This window comes from Gigantopelta aegis, chromosome 8 (assembly GCF_016097555.1).
Source record: "Gigantopelta aegis isolate Gae_Host chromosome 8, Gae_host_genome, whole genome shotgun sequence".
Taxonomy (NCBI): domain Eukaryota; kingdom Metazoa; phylum Mollusca; class Gastropoda; order Neomphalida; family Peltospiridae; genus Gigantopelta; species Gigantopelta aegis.
Window position 1 is genome coordinate 7,733,888 of NC_054706.1, and position 20,618 is coordinate 7,754,505.

General features: G+C 33.9%; 2 protein-coding genes across 4 annotated transcripts in view; one reads left to right on the top strand and one right to left on the bottom strand.

Moving 5' to 3' along the window:
* LOC121380070 overlaps window positions 1–18,020 on the bottom strand; it is a 36,427-nt gene extending 18,407 nt beyond the window's left edge. The window contains exon 1 of one of the 3 annotated variants that reach the window (XM_041508815.1): window positions 17,781–18,020. The gene's annotated coding sequence lies outside the window, so the exon portion shown is untranslated. Of the gene's footprint in view, window positions 1–3,493; window positions 3,593–3,635; window positions 3,801–17,780 lie in introns of those variants that run through there. The other 2 variants (XM_041508814.1, XM_041508817.1) reach the window with 2 other exon arrangements.
* LOC121380069 (U3 small nucleolar RNA-associated protein 6 homolog) overlaps window positions 1–20,618 on the top strand; it is a 199,061-nt gene that overhangs the window by 89,766 nt on the left and 88,677 nt on the right. The gene's annotated exons all lie outside the window — the stretch shown is intronic.

The following is a 20,618-nucleotide window of genomic DNA, read 5'->3' on the forward strand; positions in this document are numbered from 1 at the left end:
GGCGTTGATGGAGAACTGGTGCGACAGTCAGATGGCCTGATTGCTGCTTGTTGGTTTAGCCCATCACAGCAACACATTGGAGTCGGAAGTTAAATATTGGAGCAATTTTATCAACTACATCCCAGTTATTTGTCACAATATGATCTATGTTTGTTTTCACTTATGATGTTTATGAGATTTGTTTTATGATACAAATTGGTAATTTTTATCGGTTTTATTCTGTGCAAATATGCAAGATTTTTGTTATTGCCTGCTAATGGCAAAAAAACAAAACAATAAAAAAAACCCATAAAGAATAAAGACACTTGTATTGTGCATAACGAAAACCTTTTTGATATTAATATTTTTCAATGATTAATGTTTAATAGTATTTGTTAAGAAAATATTATCTTTATATAGAACCAGATCCAGGACAATAATAAAAATAATATAAATATATCATTTACTTCCTCATACAAAACACAAGCTTCAGTCATGGATTAGGAATATTATTTATTAAAATGGTTGATTGTACTACTTTCACAAAAACTAGTTCTAGTTTTGTCAGGCTTGATGGAGTATTTACACATCTTTCTACATCGTGTTAATATGGCTACTGTTTATTTCGGACTCCCAATATATTTGTGAAATAATGTTCTCTTATTTGTGAAGTGCATTATAGATATATTTGTTTAAGGTTGCACCAAAGTCTGGTTTTCTGTTTGCCGACTTGTTTGACAAAGGACAAGCTTCGATTGCCTTCGCTATGAAAGGAGCCACATAAAATATTCATTTGAAATGTAAGGAAATATTCCTGGCATTTTCTCTCCTCAGTCTGTACTGTTGTAAGACTCCAGAGCACCACCGTGGTGCAGTGCTTGCCTTTTAATTAACTAACAGATTTAAATGTTATTTGTTACAAATAAAAGAAATTATATTTTACATGTATTATTAATATGTAGTATTATATTGTGTCTATCCAAAACAAGATATAATTGTTTCAGTTTTAAATTTTTTTATTTTTTTTTTTACATGTATGGTTCCTATAGCAACAGAAATGGTATAGTTAATTCAAAATTATAATTAAAATATATGAATAAATAAATTTAATTTAATTTTAAAACAAATTTTTTTTGTAATAAAAATATAAAAATATTTAAAAAAAAAAAAAAAAATGTTTAGGTTTATAAAATATTAACCAACATATTATTCTAAATTAAGCATTTAAAAAATACATCGTTTGTTTCATTTTCAAAACTGTTCACAGCATTTAACTGCTGAATCCACTGAACATTTTTAATGTGATGATCTTTTATTTTGTGCTTATTAATATTAGTATGTCTTAAAGAAAAAGATAATTTTAAGTGACATAAAAAAAAATTCAAGCATGCAGCAAAAATGAAACAGCACAATGGGTGAATGAAATTAAAAACAACTTTGTCATGCCATATTTGTATCTTATAAACAGTTGTTTAGTAATCTGTTTTTAATGATTGTTTTAGGTACAGATTCACCATGTACCTGAATTGCCACGGATCTCAATATGAATGTTAATATTAATATAAACGTAGGTCCGTTTATAAGACTGAATTGCCACGGATCTCAATATGAATGTTAATATTAATATAAACGTAGGTCCGTTTATAAGACTGAATTGCCACGGATCTCAATATGAATGTTAATATTAATATAAACGTAGGTCCGTTTATAAGACTGAATTGCCACGGATCTCAATATGAATGTTAATATTAATATAAACGTAGGTCCGTTTATAAGACTGAATTGCCACGGATCTCAGTATGAATGTTAATATTAATATAAACGTAGGTCCGTTTATAAGACTGAATTGCCACGGATCTCAATATGAATGTTAATATTAATATAAACGTAGGTCCGTTTATAAGACTGAATTGCCACGGATCTCAGTATGAATGTTAATATTAATATAAACGTAGGTCCGTTTATAAGACTGAATTGCCACGGATCTCAGTATGAATGTTAATATTAATATAAACGTAGGTCCGTTTATAAGACTGAATTGCCACGGATCTCAATATGAATGTTAATATTAATATAAACGTAGGTCCGTTTATAAGACTGAATTGCCACGGATCTCAATATGAATGTTAATATTAATATAAACGTAGGTCCGTTTATAAGACTGAATTGCCACGGATCTCAATATGAATATTAATATAAATATAAATGTTGGTCCGTTTATGAGACTGAATTGCCACCGATCTCAGTATGAATATTAATATAAATATAAATGTTGGTCCGTTTATGAGACTGAATTGCCACAGGTCTCAGTATTAATTTAAATGTAAATATAGGTCCGTTTACGAGACTATTCTGTGAGTATAAAATATTGGTCGGAATCACATAGTTCCACCAGAAGCAAAACATTTGCCCATGGTAGACATGCTTAAACATTGAGTAAAATGAGTACATTAATTAATGTTCTGCTACACAATATTAATGCTACTAATAAATTGTATTTTAAGTACTAGTACTGAATACAATAATGTGCAAATAACTTGAACATTTAACAGGAGTGTTATATTTAGCTTTTTATCTCATTTCAGCTTTTTTGTGTGAGTAAAATAATTTTCACAAAATAGATTTGATTTGATCTGATATGCTGAGAAATTACCTTTATTTAGGTATAGTGCAGATGTTTCAGTTTTTTAAAGATCATTTCAAGTTTTGTTTATTAATGGGTGTGGTATCCCTGACTCAAGTACTATAGTATGCAGTAAAACAATTTTCTGGACTTGAATGTTTTATTTCTTGTTTTGTTTTGTGAAAAACATTCCTATCAACAACACTTTTAACACCTAAGTAAAAATATGGATTAAGAATCATCTATGCATTTAGATACTTGTTTGTTTAATACCTTATTAAGGTGAATGTTTTGGTGCAACAATAGAGATAATATTCCTTCCAACAATGTTTTAACACCTGAGTAAAAATATAGATTAACAATTGTCCAAGCATTTTGATACTTCATTCTTTTGAAATCAGACTGAAGTGAGTTTTTTTGGTGTTGCAAAACAGTTAATATTTCTGCCAATGAAACTTGTAACACCTGAATGAAAATATAGCTTAATAATTGTCAGGGCATTTAGATACTTCATTCTTTTGAAGTCACATCGAGGTGAGTTCCCTGGCATCACAAAATAGTTAATATGTCTACCAGTCAAACTTGTAACACCTGAATAAAAATATAAATTAACAATCTAAATAATTAATTCTGATACGATTTTTCTGGTGTCACAAAAGAGTTAATATTTCAAGATACCAACAAAACTTATAATTAAAAAAACAACAACCCCAAAACAACTCAACTTTTAAGACCTGAGTAAAAATATAGATTACGAATCGTTCAAGCATTCGGATACTTTCCCTTTGCCTAAAACACGTAGTGATTGTTTCTGATGTAATAAAACAGTTAATCTCTAACATGACACAGTACCGTGAAAATCACACGGATATAAATAAACATTTGTCTCACCTGCTACGCATCGGTACACGAGAGTGGATAAAAGGGCGCAAAACTCACCCAGCCATTCATCTCACCCCCGCTAAATCCACAGCTTACCATCACCAACTTCCAAACACACAACAGTTTTCTCCTAGTCCTTACATATACTCACATGTATCATTTGATAATCCTGTTAGTAAAACAAACACTCGTAGAAAGTTTGTAATCTGGCGTAAAGTTCCCCAACCTGAACGTCTACCTTCGCACTCATCGTACAAGTCTCTCTAGTGACGTGAGTAGTTTTTGCGGAAGCCAGGTATACTCGAGATTACCGACCTCGGGCTACGAACGAGCGAGACGAACTTCGTCCGCGGAGACCTGACCTAAATGGCTTGGCCGTTCAGGCGGCCCACATTGTGCGCTTAATTCTTCTCATGAAACATTTAGTCACTGATAAATGGGATACATTTTTCTTTATGCGCTGGGTGGGAAATGGGGGGATAGTTGAGAAAGTGTTGGGCTTTTGTAATAGGAGTTTTATTTTGTCTGCGCTGTATGATATTTTCTTTCTTTCTTTCTTTCTTTTTTTCTTTGTGTACCTTAACATGTATTTGTTGTAGGGAAGAGGACAGAGTGTGATGTTCACAAATTGAAAAGTTGGGTATGGAAATAGAATCAGTGTGTGGTGCATTATAGGAAAATAGCTGCTTTATGCAGGTCAGCTGGTTTATGCAGGTCAGCTGGTTTATGGCATAAGATGTATTAATAGTGTGTTTTTAAAGAAAAAGAAAGGAATGTTGGGTTTAATAACATTGGTATACTGTTTGAACAGAATGAATGAATGAATGAATGAATGAATGAATGAATGAATGAATGAATGTTTAACCTGAACAATGACATTTACATATCATACACCTGTTACTAGGGATTGTCACCCTTGAAATGGGAGAAAATAAACCTCCAGATACATCATAGTAAATTGCAGAAAAGGATGTATTTTTTATCATTAGTATGCAGACAGAAAGTAATGAGGTATTTTAGACCAAATGTAATTTACTACCAGTATACGTGTAGTTATGTGTGTGTGTAAAACACTAAAACATAATGTGTGACTGAATGTCTCAAATGTAGTGGTGAATGTCGGTTATTTGGTTAACTTGCGACACTATGAATAAATGTTTTGGTTGTCATCAATATTTGCTTTTTCTACTTATTTGTTCACTTATTTATTTCCATCAATATAGTTAAGGGGGCAGAACGTAGCCCAGTGGTAAGACATTCGCTTAATTGATCCCCATCGGTGGGACCATAGGGCTATTTCTTGCTCCAGCCAGTGCACCATGACTGGTATATCAAAGACCATGGTATGTGTTATCCTGTCTGTGGGATGGTACATATAAAAGACCTTTTGCTGCTAATCAAAAAAGAGTAGCCCATAAAGTGGCGACAGCGGGTTTCCTCTCTCAATATCTGTGTGGTCCATAACCATATGTAGGACGCCATATAACTGTAAATAAAATGTGTTGAGTAAAACATTTCCTTCCTTCCCACTGCATGGGTTACATCTTGCAGATACCAAAAGATGTTTGTTTAATCAGTGGCATATAAAGTGATCATTGGTTTAGAATATTAGAAAATAGACTTTAAGATGTGATATTAGAATATTAGAAAAGAGAATTTCTGTCAGCACATGGGTTACTCATTAGAAATAAAAGAAAGGAATATGTATAGTCAGTCAGTTGCATTGACTGTCTCTTAACTTTGATACTTAGTCTAGGGTATTGCAAAACAAACTTGTTGCTGCTTGCAAAGAACAGAGAAGGACATTTTGTTTAAACTTTTGCCATAAACAGGACAGCATATACCATGACAATTGATATATAAATCATGTATCGTTGTTGAAAACTAAAACTAAGTGGTCCAATGGTGAGGATTGATCCCAGGAACCAGTCAACACTCCTCATTGCTGCTCGATGTAACCACCGACCTACATGCGTTCCATTTTAGTGTTTGTGTATAATGTACCAGCACTAACCAGTTAAACTAAATCACTAAACTGTATTGACAGGAGCATTTAGTTTGAGGAAATTGGACAATTAATTGAAACCTTATCTGGACAATGTACCTGCACAGACTGGGCTTCGATGATTATCTCTGTCCAGACCATAATGAAGGTGGCCATTAAAAGGTTTTCTGTCATGAGTGTTTCCATCTGAATCGGGTCTTAATTAGTCTATATTGTTGTAGTTCGTGTACGGTAGAATTTGAATGAAAACATTGCTGGTATTAGTAGTAAATGGTTTCTCTGTTAAAAATGAGATTTTATTTATACAGTTTGGTAATTTGATTAATAATTGATGACTACTAGTTTTCTACTTGTATATCATTCCCTATGATGCAGGTATTACAGTTTAACAAAGGGAAACAAAACATCACCTCATCATATTTTTAACTATGTGTCTCAACCTGGAATGGATACAGGCACATTAATAGAATCTATCACCGTTGTGAGGTATAGATAAGGCAATTCCAACTCGAAGGACAAACTGTTTTTTGTGAGGGCTGAGGTTTACCAAGGCCCTTTCAAAAACATTTTGTCCTGAGGGTTGGAATTGCCTTATCTATACCATACAACGGTGATTGATTCTTTTTCTTGCCCATTTAATTACAGTAACAAAACATTAATTTTGTAAGCTATGGTTTGTTTATTGTAGAACGATTCATAAACATTTCACCTACAAACTCTTTAATCTTACACGGAAAAATATAGCCCACATAATGCAACTTGCCAATAAATATAAAGTTGAAAATATTAATTTGTTTAAATATTTTAAAAACAATAATACAACGTTAAATGGAAAACAGAATTCTGAAAAGCATGAGTTATGACGTCAATCATCGTAAAACATGAGTTATGGCATCACACGTATGTAGAAATCGTCTAGCCCTCGGGTCGGACAGATTTATCTAGCCCTAGGGTCAGGCAGATTTTTCTAGCACCGTGCAAAAGCTGGATAACCCTGTCCAGTGGGCAAGAAACAAAAATTCAGCATATGGTTACTTGGACATTTGATTCAAAGAGAAAGAAGAAAACCTACTGCTGCTATATGGGCTATTCCTGTAGAAAGCAGAAAAGGAATGCCTGATATCATCACTGTTTTGAAAGTGATTCATGAGTGCATGCCGTCACAGCTACATTTAGTCCAGTGAGTTTTTCTGTGCTGGTTTTGATTTAGTAGTCTAGTCTGTGAGTGGCAGTCCTCTGAGCGGTGCAGGAAGGATGTCTTGTCCAGTAAAGGATCTCCTATAGACAAGGCACTAGATAGAGATTCATGGAATATCAACCAGTTTGCCAAATGCACTTTCAACTATATTGTGTAGAGATACTGTTCTGATTATGGATAACAGTTTTGTCATTTAGATTCCCATAGACAAGACAGCACATACCGTGACATTTGAGGTACTAGTTGTGGAGCACATACTGTGACATTTGAGGTACTAGTTGTGGAGCACATACCATGACATTTGAGGTACTAGTTGTGGAGCAGTGGCAGTGGATGGAAATAGACCAAGTGAATTGAAGGTGATGGAACCTATTACCCCTTGCATCTCGGACAGACTTATTTTTCATTTCTTGTGGGTCAGAGATGAGTAGTGGAGATGAAATGACACGAGGATCAGATACATTGAAGTCCGACTCGAGTCGTAATTAATCACAAGTAGATCTGTCTGACAGGTTTTCTATGCACTATATGTATATGAGTAATCCCTGGACACACATCTGTAATCAGCCCTTATTAATTACATTATGTAGTCAGTGACTAGGGATCGTTGAATTGTGCATGCTAAGGTTACTGAGTATATCACAGACTGTATTCTATTAGCACTTGGTAGAATGTCATAGGTATTATTTAGTGCATATGTGCCACTTCCACAATTGATTAATGTATGTGTTACTTTAAAAGTGCAGCATGTATTAACACATTATGCTACATTAAAAATAAAACACATTAACAAGTATGCCTCTTTCAGAATATAACCCATTAACATACACGCCACTTTGAAGAATGTAACACATTATCTTATACATATTCGGAAATATAATACACCAACATGTCGAAAGATCCCTTGAACACATTCCTACCAAACTGAAACTACATTGTAACACATTTATTGTATCCTACCTCAAAAAACAATTCATATTTACATATATCTGGTATGCCAGTACAAAAATAAAACATACATGTTTACCACTTTGAAAATAGAACACTACCGAATATGACCACCTTACTCTTTGTGGCAATTTTTTAAATAATGCATATATTAACATGTACAATATCATGTTTATATCGCTATGATAATACATAACGTAAACATGTATGCCACCTTTAACAATTTAATAAATATATATTACCTTTCATGCCACATTTTGAATATCATCTGCCCAACATGTTAAAGATGTTATTTCTGTTTTAGTGTCAATACACTTCGACTGGAGTTGCTTATTGCATATGTATGTGAACGCTTTAATGGAGGCCAAATCCCGTGAAACTAAACGGTCCACATTAATTTCAAGTCCTTCCTTCTAACTGATCTTTGTTTATTATTAATTTATTTCCATGCGGCTGATCGTATTGATTTAACAGAGAGCGACAAACAGATTTGCTTTGTCAGCGTGGATTAATGTATCTGATGGGTTTAGTATCGGGCGACACCTACATGTGAAGATTTATCACACTTTGATGACTTCCTTTGCAGACATTTTACATTATATGTCTTTTTACGTCTAAAGTGTGGATTAATATTATCATAAATTTTTCAACTGCTGTAGATGTGTCTTTGGGCTTTTTTGTCTCACTTCATTCATTTCTCTTATTTCAGCTACCATTTATTTTTTCTGTTCTGTTAGCACGTTTGTGTTTTTTAATCCTAGCTAGAGAATAAAAATATACTTATAACAGTGATTATCAACTTTGTAGAGTATTTATACTTTTTTATTTTAGTAATTACGATTTACATTTTGTAATTTTTTCATAGATTTTCATAGATTGTCCTTACTGATGGTGAGTAAATGATATACTTTATCTCTCCTGATGTGTGGTCTGTCTAGGATTGATCCCTGTCGGTGGCCCATTTGGGCTATTTCTCGTTCCAGCCAGTACACCACGACTGGTATATCAAAGGCTGTGGTATGTGCTATCCTGTCTGTGGGATGATGCATATAAAAGATCCCTTGCTATTAATGGAAAAATGTAGCGGGTTTCCTCTCTAAGACAGTAAGACAAGAAGTACCAAATGTTTGACATCAGTAGCCGATGATTAATAAATCAATGTCTTGTTTGTTTCTCTTATATATAGACAACAGTTTTGTATGCTATAAAAGTTCATGTTTGTCTTTAAACATTACTTGAACAGTTTTTGAACTCGTCACTGTAGGATCCAGGTCATTTGAAGCTAAGTGAAGTCAATAATCTTTAAAAGCTCTTTAAATATACACCATTAACACATTCAGGTGACTTATACCTGTATTTCCATACGACATTATGTTATCTAATCTGGGTATAACCATTTTAACACATCCTCCCCAAAACCTGAATACAGACTTTTTCCATTAATGCGACAAGCCGTTTGAGCTAGTTGGCCTGACTGTGTTGATAGGTAATCGTGCTGTGTGTAGGTATTGTGCATATCACTAGCAGGATTCAAGTAGCTGTTGTTATCTCAGCCAGTCACAGGGCGGGGCACATGGCAACCCTGTCTTTAGGCAACCATACATGTTAAATGCACTATTAGTTTTATTGTCGTCAAACTTCGACTGCCTACTGGTATTTACCGGTATACAACTGTATGCAATATATAATTGTTGTTGTACCATAATATATTCCCAAAGTTCATTGCTGTAAATGTTATAATTTGTATATGGGCAAACAAAAACTATTCCATAATTTTAAGACCATTTATGTAAACTAGAAATTAAAATTTATTTTGAAATCATTAATATCATAAACCACAATGTTTAAAAATAGGTTTGATGATATATGTAAAATTATTACTACTAGTATATTTTCAACTATAATACTGCTACTTCCATCCCACCCCAGTTACTGTAATTAATTTTAATAGGCATGTTCCTCTCTCATCTCTTGAAATTTCAAATTAAAATCATTGGATTTCTTAGTTTGAAGTCGGGAAACCTGAACTCATTGTAGATTATAAATGCTACATATAAAAGACTCCTTGCTGCAAATCAGAAAGCGCAGCTCTTTCCAGTGTAATTCCTCTCTAAATCATCTTTGTGGTCCTTAATTAATCATAGGTCTGATGCCATATACGGGTAACCATAAATAACATGTGTTGAGTACATCATTAAATAAAACATTAATTCCTACTTCTTTGTAAATAATTCCAATTAAAATAAAAGGAAATAATTTTGTTTGGCAAATATTTATTTTGGAAATTATTTATGTACAGAACTGAAAAAATACCTGAATGAATTTAATTAAATGTTACGCTTATTTTGGCAATATTTTTAAAGTGTATATATTTATAAATTTCTGAATGAATTTTTTTTAATTTTCCACTTGGTATAATAGCAATGTTGAAGCTGATTACCATATTGATAATGGTGGTAATGCCAATAAGATCAGATGTTCAAACTTCTGTCAAATCTTATTTTCGAATGGGCATACGCCGCACAGTATTTGTTTGAGTTGGGTTTTTTTTTACATTTGCACTTGTTTTTCTTTGAACTCAGATATATTTAAATGATCCATAATAACAAGTAAACTACCATGAAATTAAAAATAAAAGATAGGAAAATGATTTTAACAACACCCCAGTACATTGTTTAACCTTGAGAGAATCAAGACACCTGGCCTTAAAGAGACAAAACTTGTCTCTACCACACAGGGGCGAGATGTAGCTCAGTGGTAAGGGGCGAGATGTAGCTCGCTGGATGCGCAGTCAGTGTGGGATCGATCCCAGTCAGTGGGCCCATTGGGCTATTTCTCGCTCCAGCCAGTGCACCACGATTGATACATCAAAGGCTGTGGTATGTGCTATCCTGTCTATGGGATGGTGCATATAAAAGATCCGTTGCTGCTAATCAAAAAGATTAGTCCATGAAGTGGTGACAGCGGGTTTCCTCCCTCAATATGTGTGGTCCTTATCCATATGTCCAATGCCATATAACCGCAAATAAAATGCGTTAAGTGTGTCATTAAATCAAACATTTCCTTCCTTCCTTCTACAACACAAGATACTCCTTTTAGCAGCAAAACTATTTTTTTGTTATTTTTCACACAGGGCAGCATTTACCACAGTCTAGTTATTTTAAATATAGTTTTGATCAGCAGCATTAGACGAAGATGGTTATAGAATATGAAAGTTAGCCATTGAGAATTATTATAATGCGGCGATGCGTAAAAAACATACACTTGTACAAAGTACATCTTTATTGATTATCACACAACAAAGTGCATCAATATCTGTGTGTGGAACTCATTAGATGGGCACTAATTAATTGTGTACAAACTAGCCTTCCCGCAGTGTGTCACTGACATATTTACATACAACAGTATTTACCACACCGGATCAAGCCAAGGTTACTTTTTACTGGAGACCCAAGATGTGCAATATTGTGTGGGTTTTTTTGTGTCTTTGGCAAACTGATGGATTTTGGCTTGCGGTCATGTTTGTGTAAGAAAATTAGTTTCATAATGTCAATATTTTGCTCAAGGAAAGTCAGGTTTTAACATCTGAAAGAGAGTTTATTATTTTTGTCTGGCATTGTTTGTTGAAGTACTCAAAATGATTAGAATTCGGTTCGAGTGAATGGTTTTCCTGATGAATTTGTAATATCGTATTTTATAGAACTTCACAATTAAGCTTATACTGACAGAAGTAGTAATAATGCTGTATTTACTTTTTGTAATGTCATGTTTTATAGAACTTTACAATTAACTTTATACTTGTATAATAATAATAATAATAGTGAACAAATAGATATATGTAGTGTATAACGGTATGCAATATGTGGAAATTTCTTTAAAAGTATGACTGTGAAATAATGTGTGTTAGTTCAGCTTGTTTGTCAATGAATATGATAGAACAAAAAGATAACTCAAACAAAAATGTTGCATACAGATTAAAAATATATACATACAGTAAAAGAAATTTATAAACAAATTTGATTTTCTCCAGAGCAAAAACAATTTGATGTGTTTTTGTGATAAATTATTGCTATATAGTAATATTATTATTTAATGTGTTTTTGATAAATTATTGCCTTAGAAAAAAAAAAAAAAAAATTGTCATGTTTTTCTTAAGTATTTGCTTGAGAGTAAAATTATTTCTTGATGTGTTTTTGATGAATGTTTTCTTTACACACCTAACACAAATTTACGTTTGATGTTTTTGCTGTGATGTATTTTTGCCAAAAAGTAAAATAATGTGTTGATGTGGTGTTTTTTTGTGGTAAATATTTGCTTTACTTTATTGAAGAAGAAACCTGCTCCTGGCCAGCTCTTCTGAACTCGGTCACATGCTTGTACATGCACACTTTCCATAACAACCAGCTATTTCTTCTTAGTAAAAAAAAAAAAAAACCCACGAAAAACTTTTTATCATTATGACGAACCTTTTTTTATCTGTGTATATTTATTTAAAATGTATGCAAATGAGGCAGAGATGATGGGCGTTTATGGCCGAGACATAACAGCAATATGTGAAAAGCGATGATTCTCATCTCATGGTTCCGGCTGGCTGAGAGGCCATTAAAACTGCATGTCTGTCCGTATCGCAGGTAATAAAGTGACACACCGGTCCCCGTCACCTATCAGACGGGTATTGTAACGCGACACAGATCCTCTTGTCGAGTAAATTATGGGCCGTTTCCAATTGAATTGTCACCTGTCTGGTTGGACCCGCTTGTTGCTGATTAGATGTTTGAAAATTGTTGGTGTATTCTGTCCACCAGACAAAAAATGACCACCTTGTGTTTGTGAGACAAGTGTGGAATATTGTCAAGGATTCCAGGGCTATATGGTAGTTTTGAGTTCTTTTGATATTATAATGAGTTCCATATGGTATTCACTCTTGTTATTGCAGGGTGCACATATCACCAAATTCAAGTCCAGTGGTAATAAACAAATCATTCATATGTCTCTATATGGGGCTATTCCACCAGAGGGTACATCATTTGTTGTCAGGGACGATGCTTGCCAAGTCCCTGATATCAAATTATGTGTCCGAGCATGAAATAGTCCTATCCCACACAAGTACACATGAATGATTATTTTTCTCCCAACCACTTAATGAAAACAAGCACTTTTTAACAAATAGTACTAAAAGAATAAACCAAAATAACACTAACTATACCTATCACATTGTGGAAGGTCAAAGATGGTATTTAACTATTTTAGTATGACAGATGAATCGACCTCCACGGTTGGGATTTGAACCAAGGGCTATGTGTGTGAGAGTTCAATTCTGTAACTTAGCTAATAGTGAAATTCCCACTAGCTGCTACCAGTAGGAACACTTAATAAATACCAACACTACTGTATTAGAAACTGAACATTTCCCCACACCCTTCTATATATATATATATATATATATATATATATATATATATATATATATATGAGATGTATTTTTAATGATGAGGTTTCATTGAACATTAATTTATTCTGAAGTTTTTACTGCAGAATCTTGATTTTTTTTTTTAAAGTTTCATAAGCACAGTAGTTGTTGGACTTTAACTCTGCTTTTGAATGCTCAAAACAACCCCCCCGCCCCCCCCCCCCAAAAAAAAAAACCCCCACAAACAAAAAACAAACAACAACAAACAAACAAAAAAACCTTTCAGATTTGAGTCTAATGCTTTGACTGGAGTTTCAAAAGTTTTCAAACTGTTGACCTATAATTCTACTTCTGAATGTTAAGAAAAAGGTTTGTTCATTTCCCAAACAGGCACACGATTTTTGTGCCTGATTGTGTTTGAAGAACAATTTCACGTGTGTGTCGGTTGTTGGAGGAAGTTTGATCAACCAGTTTGCACGTAGTTGTTAAAGTCAATTTGCCGAAGCGAGCCGGTTGGTGCAACCACAGAAAAGAAAGGTGTTTGCACTGTTTGTTTTGATTGTGCGCCAGAGTTACAGGAGTATAAATAGATCTGATCTCTCGGTGACATATGACCTACGCGGTGCTACTTTACGTAACAGACATCCGTATTTGTGCACTTTGCTTTTATGTCGTATCAAAACAGGATGTGCTGGTTAAGTTAAGAGACGATGGGTAGAAATAAGGAACTTGTATGTATGTTTACGTTCCTTATTTTCCCTACTTCATCTGTTGTATAACCAGATAGATCTTGTGTCCAGAATGTAACAATTTTGGTGATGACATAACTGGAAAGTACACATTTTCTCTTTACATCTATCGCTATACATCTATAAATGACGGGCGATTTTTTAATTCATTTTTTTTTTTAATTAAGTTATGAAATATATTTGGCAAATTTAACTTTAATTCACTTTTTGTGATTTGTATCAACCATATGGTTGAGAAAGAAACCCGCTGCCGTTACTCTATGGGCTACTCTTTTCAATTGGAGCTTTATAAGCATCATCCCACAGACAGGATAGTACATGCCACGATCTTTGGTTCATCAGTCTTGGAACACTGGCTGGAGTGAGGAGTAGCCCAGAGGTCCCACACATGAGGATCGATCCTAGATCGATTCCATGTCAGGTAAAAGCTATACGACTGAGCTACATTCAGCACCCTAGTGAAAAAGAAGTTGTATTATCAAGCGCGTACAGCAATGGCTGGAATGAAAAATAGCCCAGTGGTTCCACTGTTGAGTCCAATGATACCACTAATGAGTCCAATGGTCCCACTGATGAGTCTAGTGGTCCCACTGATGAGTCCAATGGTCCCACTAATGAGTAACAATCCTAGATTGACTGCACATCAGGTGACTGCTACCACTGAACTCCGTCCTGCCCTCTAGTGATAAAGACGTCGTCGTAGACATCTTACATCTCCTTGTAAAGCATAAAACAACTCAGTCTGGGAGTTGACACTGGGATTTGAACCGAGAACTAACCAGCCTCAAGTAACCACTCCACGACCAGTGTGAGATCCTCTCACACCTCTAGAGAATGGCCATCACCACTGATCTACTTCTCACTTCCCACTCCGCGAGGTGCCAACTCCGGCCGCCGGTTCAACAGATCTGAATTAACGAACATCCGGCAGCCAAGAGACACTTGTATCCAATCAAGAAAGCTCGAGTGTATTTACGGGATGACACACACAAGCAATTGTGATCACTTCGACTTGATACAACTAGCAAAATTTCCAATTGATTAGGTGCTGAGTATGTATGTAGAACCCTGATCAAATTGAATGTGTCGCTGTGGAGGCTCAACTGAGGGTGGAACGACTTCTTGTATGTTATGTGTTCTCGTTCTGCAGACGGTTATTTCATGTTCAACCAACTAAATAATGTTTTTGGTTCGTCAATTACACAAACACTACATGTATTACAATGTAAGTAAAAAAACAAGTCTATCCTGCATAGATATAGATGTTGAATACAGACTATTTCTATTTCATAGCATGGTAAATAAAACATTTTTATGGCTATAATGTCCTAAAAAAAGGTGAAATGGTTATGTACAAATCATTTTAAAAATGGTTTGGATATTTAAATATTTTACAGATAAAATCAATTTTCATCTGAGGTTTGCATTTACATTTCATGTAATATAAAAATAATCAATACCATTTTTTAATATTTTGACATAAACTGATATTTATTATTGATTTATATAAATTTATGAGATCACACAAATTTTCCTACAATCCATTGTTTTTAATATTTGTCTTGTCCTTTTTTGTTTGATTTTTCATTGAACATTTTAACCTCATATTAAAATTTTGTGTTCGAAATAGAACATATTTACTGTTAAAACAAATAAACTGAAGCTTTAAAACACATGTTTGCTTGTAGTTTTGTATGTTTGTGAATCCCACCATCACAAAAGAACCTGAGAGAGCTGACAAGCCAGTACACTTGTTAATTGCCCAAATGACCAACACAAACTTTTGTCACCTGGTGACATACCATTGTTTTGTCGTGTTTGAACTCTACACACTTTGTTCAGTTCTATTTTAAACATTGACTGCCAACAGAACCGAATGGCTTTTGTTGGTCTCTTAATTAGATTGGTCAATGGATGATACAGGGTTACCAATTAGCATGGGTTAAGTATATTGTGCTGTTACAAGTCGCTATATTGGATTCAGTTGTATTATAGATTATTAATTATGTTACCTGTACTTTCAGATTATAATATAGCTGATTTTCAAATATTCCCTGCATTAAAGATATTATAATAAGAAGAAGTTGTGTTGTTGTTGTTATTATTATTATTACATGTACTACTACTATTACTATTATTGTTATTATTAACATAATAATAACAACAACTATAATAATAGTAATAGTAATCGTAATCATAATCATAATTGTAATCATAATATTCATAATAAAATCAGGTGTAAAAATTTTGTGCACAAAATCTTCCAGTTTTTAGAATAAACAGATTACAATTAATTCAGGGTTTTAATATACTGAATAAATAGCATAAACAGGAAACCAGTTTTGTGAGGGTCCATTTTAAGCAGGTTCCACTGCAATAATTTATTGTTGTTATTGTCTTGTCCGTGTAATAGGTAAAATGGAAACCTAAATAATGACACCAGATTGGCAGTTATACTTGTTAAAACTATAACAATAATAATACAAGTAAATCCATGTGCCACCATATTGATGTTGTTTACACTGTACTCATTTTCACTGATACTTTGCACTCGAAAATTACATATTTGGTAATAATTATAATAATAAAATATACTGTCAAAAATGATTTAACTAAATACTACTAATGCTATAACTATTCAACACTATTATATATTATTATACTCCAATAATAGTATTAATATTTTCTACTCATAAATAATGTTAGTATTGTTACTGTATAGCTAGTAAATATGTACAAATTGAAAAATGTTTGATATCCAATAGCCGATGATTAATAATTCAATGTGCTCTAGTGGTTTCATTAAACAAAACAAACTTTGAACTTTATATAGCTAGTAAATATTAGTGTCTACCAGTAATATGCTAAAGTTACTATAGATATCAAGATTTTAAATAAACACCTGAATATTACACATTCAATGTAAGCAAATATCACTTTTAATACGCTAGTAGTATTACATATGATTCAAATCTCACCTTTTAATACGCTAGTAGTATTACATATGATTCAAATCTCACCTTTTAATACGCTAGTAGTATTACATATGATTCAAATCTCACCTTTTAATACGCTAGTAGTATTACATATGATTCAAATCTCACCTTTTAATACGCTAGTAGTATTACATATGATTCAAATCTCACCTTTTAATACGCTAGTAGTATTACATATGATTCAAACCTCACCTTTTAATACACTAGTAGTAGTATATATGATTCAAATCTCACCTTTTAATACACTAGTAGTATTACATATGATTCAAATCTCACCTTTTAATACACTAGTAGTATTACATATGATTCAAATCTCACCTTTTAATACACTAGTAGTATTACATATGATTCAAACCTCACCTTTTAATACACTAGTAGTAGTATATATGATTGAAATCTCACCTTTTAATACACTAGTAGTATTACATATGATTCAAATCTCACCTTTTAATAGGCTAGTAGTATTATATATGATTCAAACCTCACCTTTTAATACGCTAGTAGTAGTATATATGCTTGAAATCTCACCTTTTAATACACTAGTAGTATTACATATGATTCAAATCTCACCTTTTAATACGCTAGTAGTATTACATATGATTCAAATCTCACCTTTTAATACGCTAGTAGTATTACATATGATTCAAATCTCACCTTTTAATACGCTAGTAGTATTACATATGATTCAAATCTCACCTTTTAATACACTAGTAGTATTACATATGATTCAAACCTCACCTTTTAATACACTAGTAGTAGTATATATGATTGAAATCTCACCTTTTAATACACTAGTAGTATTACATATGATTCAAATCTCACCTTTTAATAGGCTAGTAGTATTATATATGATTCAAACCTCACCTTTTAATACGCTAGTAGTAGTATATATGCTTGAAATCTCACCTTTTAATACGCTAGTAGTATTACATATGATTCAAATCTCACCTTTTAATATGCTAGTAGTATTATATATGATTCAAATCTCACCTTTTCATTTAACTGAAACGTTCACACCTATAAATCCATGTTTTTGGGTGTTTCGTTCAATATCCACTGTGATCAAATTTGTTACTGCACTCAGCACTATTTATATTCTTCCACCGTACTGCACATCCATGAACGAGTCAGAAAGAAGCAGGAACCTACAGCTAGGACTGTGCATCTAACACGCACCTGTGTGTGCCTCGCTACGGTAGCTAGGTTATGTACAGAGAGGTAGCGACAGAAGGGCTGATACTCTGATACACTGTGTGCGTTACTGTGGAGGAATCGCCAGCTACTGGCTGACTGTCACAACCAGACTGCAGCTCTCCCGAATGTCATATCTGTCTGAATTGATTGTGCGAGCCGATCGCCTCTCATTGCACATACTGGCGTTGGGCTACGGGCCACGATCGTACTCCCGGATTACAGAGCACGATGGAAGCAGTATGCTGTGGGCAGATAAAATGTTGAAAGACACAAGACTTAGGATTTACCACGATCGAGTGCCATTCAGAATGGCAAATTGATTTGGTAGCCGTCAAAATACCTTTAATCTCATCACTGTGTTTGAGCTGGGTATCTGTGGCCTGAAACAGTTCTTTTGAGGCTGGGTTTGTTAAAGCCTGTATTTGTTACATGAAGCAGTTATAATTTGAAATGGGTTTGCTGAACCCTATATTTATTGCATGAAATAATTGGTATTTAAAAATGGTTTGCTAGATTCTATATTTGTTTGATGAAGCATACGATTGCTATTAGAACTGGGTTTGTTAAACCAGTGTTTGTCACATGATGCAATTACTATTTAAGCCTAGTTATAAAATTAAATTGAGTTTTTGTATCGGTTCCATTAAACCAAATTATTTTTTGATAAAACTGATATATAAGTGATGCATCATCCAGACAGTACGTATATAAAAAGTGTGGAATGGAACTCCCAGATATGGCAAATTGTTTGAAAGGAGTACCCTATACATGGCTATAATGAGTTTCTTATCTAATATTCTGGACCAAGTTCAATAATTTTTATGCTTTGTAGCCACTGATTAAACAGTCTGCTGAGGTGTGAGTAAACAAATATTCCTTTCCTTTCTGAATATCCCCTCATATCTTTCATTCAGTTCAAGTTATTTCCATGCTTATATCCAATTAAGGTTCAAGCATGCTGTCCTGGGCACATACCTCAGCTATCTGGGCTGTCTGTCCAGGACAGTGAGTTAATTGTTAGTGGTTAGTGAGAGAACAGAGAGTGTAGTGGTTTTACATCTACCCACTTAGTTGTTAAAGCTCACTCTAGGTGGTAGCCGGTACAAGGCTGCGAACCTTGTACCTATCGGCCTGTAGTCCGATGGCTTAACCACCACGTCACTGGGGCCGATTTTGATATCTAAATATCCCCAGATATATTGTAGGGAGTCTGAACACATCTATGTATTTGTTGTTTTCATGTTGATTATTTATATCTGGTTAAAGCCTGCGGCACACACTAGACTGTCCTAAGCGAAAGATAACATTTGAATAAACTGTTTATCGTATTTCATTTCATGGTTGAAAAACCCACACGGTGGTCAGTTGGAGGGTGACCTTGTAATCTCAGGGTAGATAACCCTCTGATAACTTCCTTTGATCTCACTTCACGCTTATTAGACACAAATTTGTCTCATTGTGTTTATCCTACAATGCAGCAGTGCGAAGTGTCCGACTCGAGTCTTGTGGCCTACGGTGTTTTGTGAGATACTTACACCTTGCAGCAGTATAGTTTCTTCTCTTTGTTGTCCACTAATCCACTGGAAATATATTCTGATGATGGGTTTTTGTTAGTTTTCATATTTACACATAATCTCTAATATATTTACTGTGACTGTGATTTAGTGGGAATGTTTGACCAAAACGTAAAAAGATTCTCATATTTGTCTTCAATTTACTTCCTTTCTTCCTTCATTGGTTCCTTCCTTTATTCATTCATTCATTTTTATTTGTTTGTTTATTCATTCAGTTTGTACTGGGATGCGACACCCATTTGTAATAAAAGGTGAAATGATCTTTAAAAAGTTGAAAACTGTACATCATACTCCAATAAAGTTAATTTTTCATCATGTTAGATACAATCAAATCTGTGTAAATTATTTGATGCCACAAAAACTGAAATTAGATAAAAGTGGAAAAACTCATCTCTCTTTAAAGGGACAGACCCCAGTTTTAAAACCCTATAGGCATATTGTTCACTGTTGGAGTCCTTTATAACCCTATAGGCATATTGTTCACTGTTGGAGTCCTTTATAACCCTATAGGCATATTGTTCACTGTTGGAGTCCTTTAAAACCCTATAGGCATATTGTTCACTGTTGGAGTCCTTTATAACCCTATAGGCATATTGTTCACTGTTGGAGTCCTTTATAACCCTATAGGCATATTGTTCACTGTTGGAGTCCTTTATAACCCTATAGGCATATTGTTCACTGTTGGAGTCCTTTATAACCCTATAGGCATATTGTTCACTGTTGGAGTCCTTTATAACCCTATAGGCATATTGTTCACTGTTGGAGTCCTTTATAACCCTATAGGCATATTGTTCACTGTTGGAGTCCTTTATAACCCTATAGGCATATTGTTCACTGTTGGAGTCCTTTATAACCCTATAGGCATATTGTTCACTGTTGGAGTCCTTTATAACCCTATAGGCATATTGTTCACTGTTGGAGTCCTTTATAACCCTATAGGCATATTGTTCACTGTTAGAGTCCTTTATAACCCTATAGGCATATTGTTCACTGTTGGAGTCCTTTATAACCCTATAGGCATATTGTTCACTGTTGGAGTCCTTTATAACCCTATAGGCAT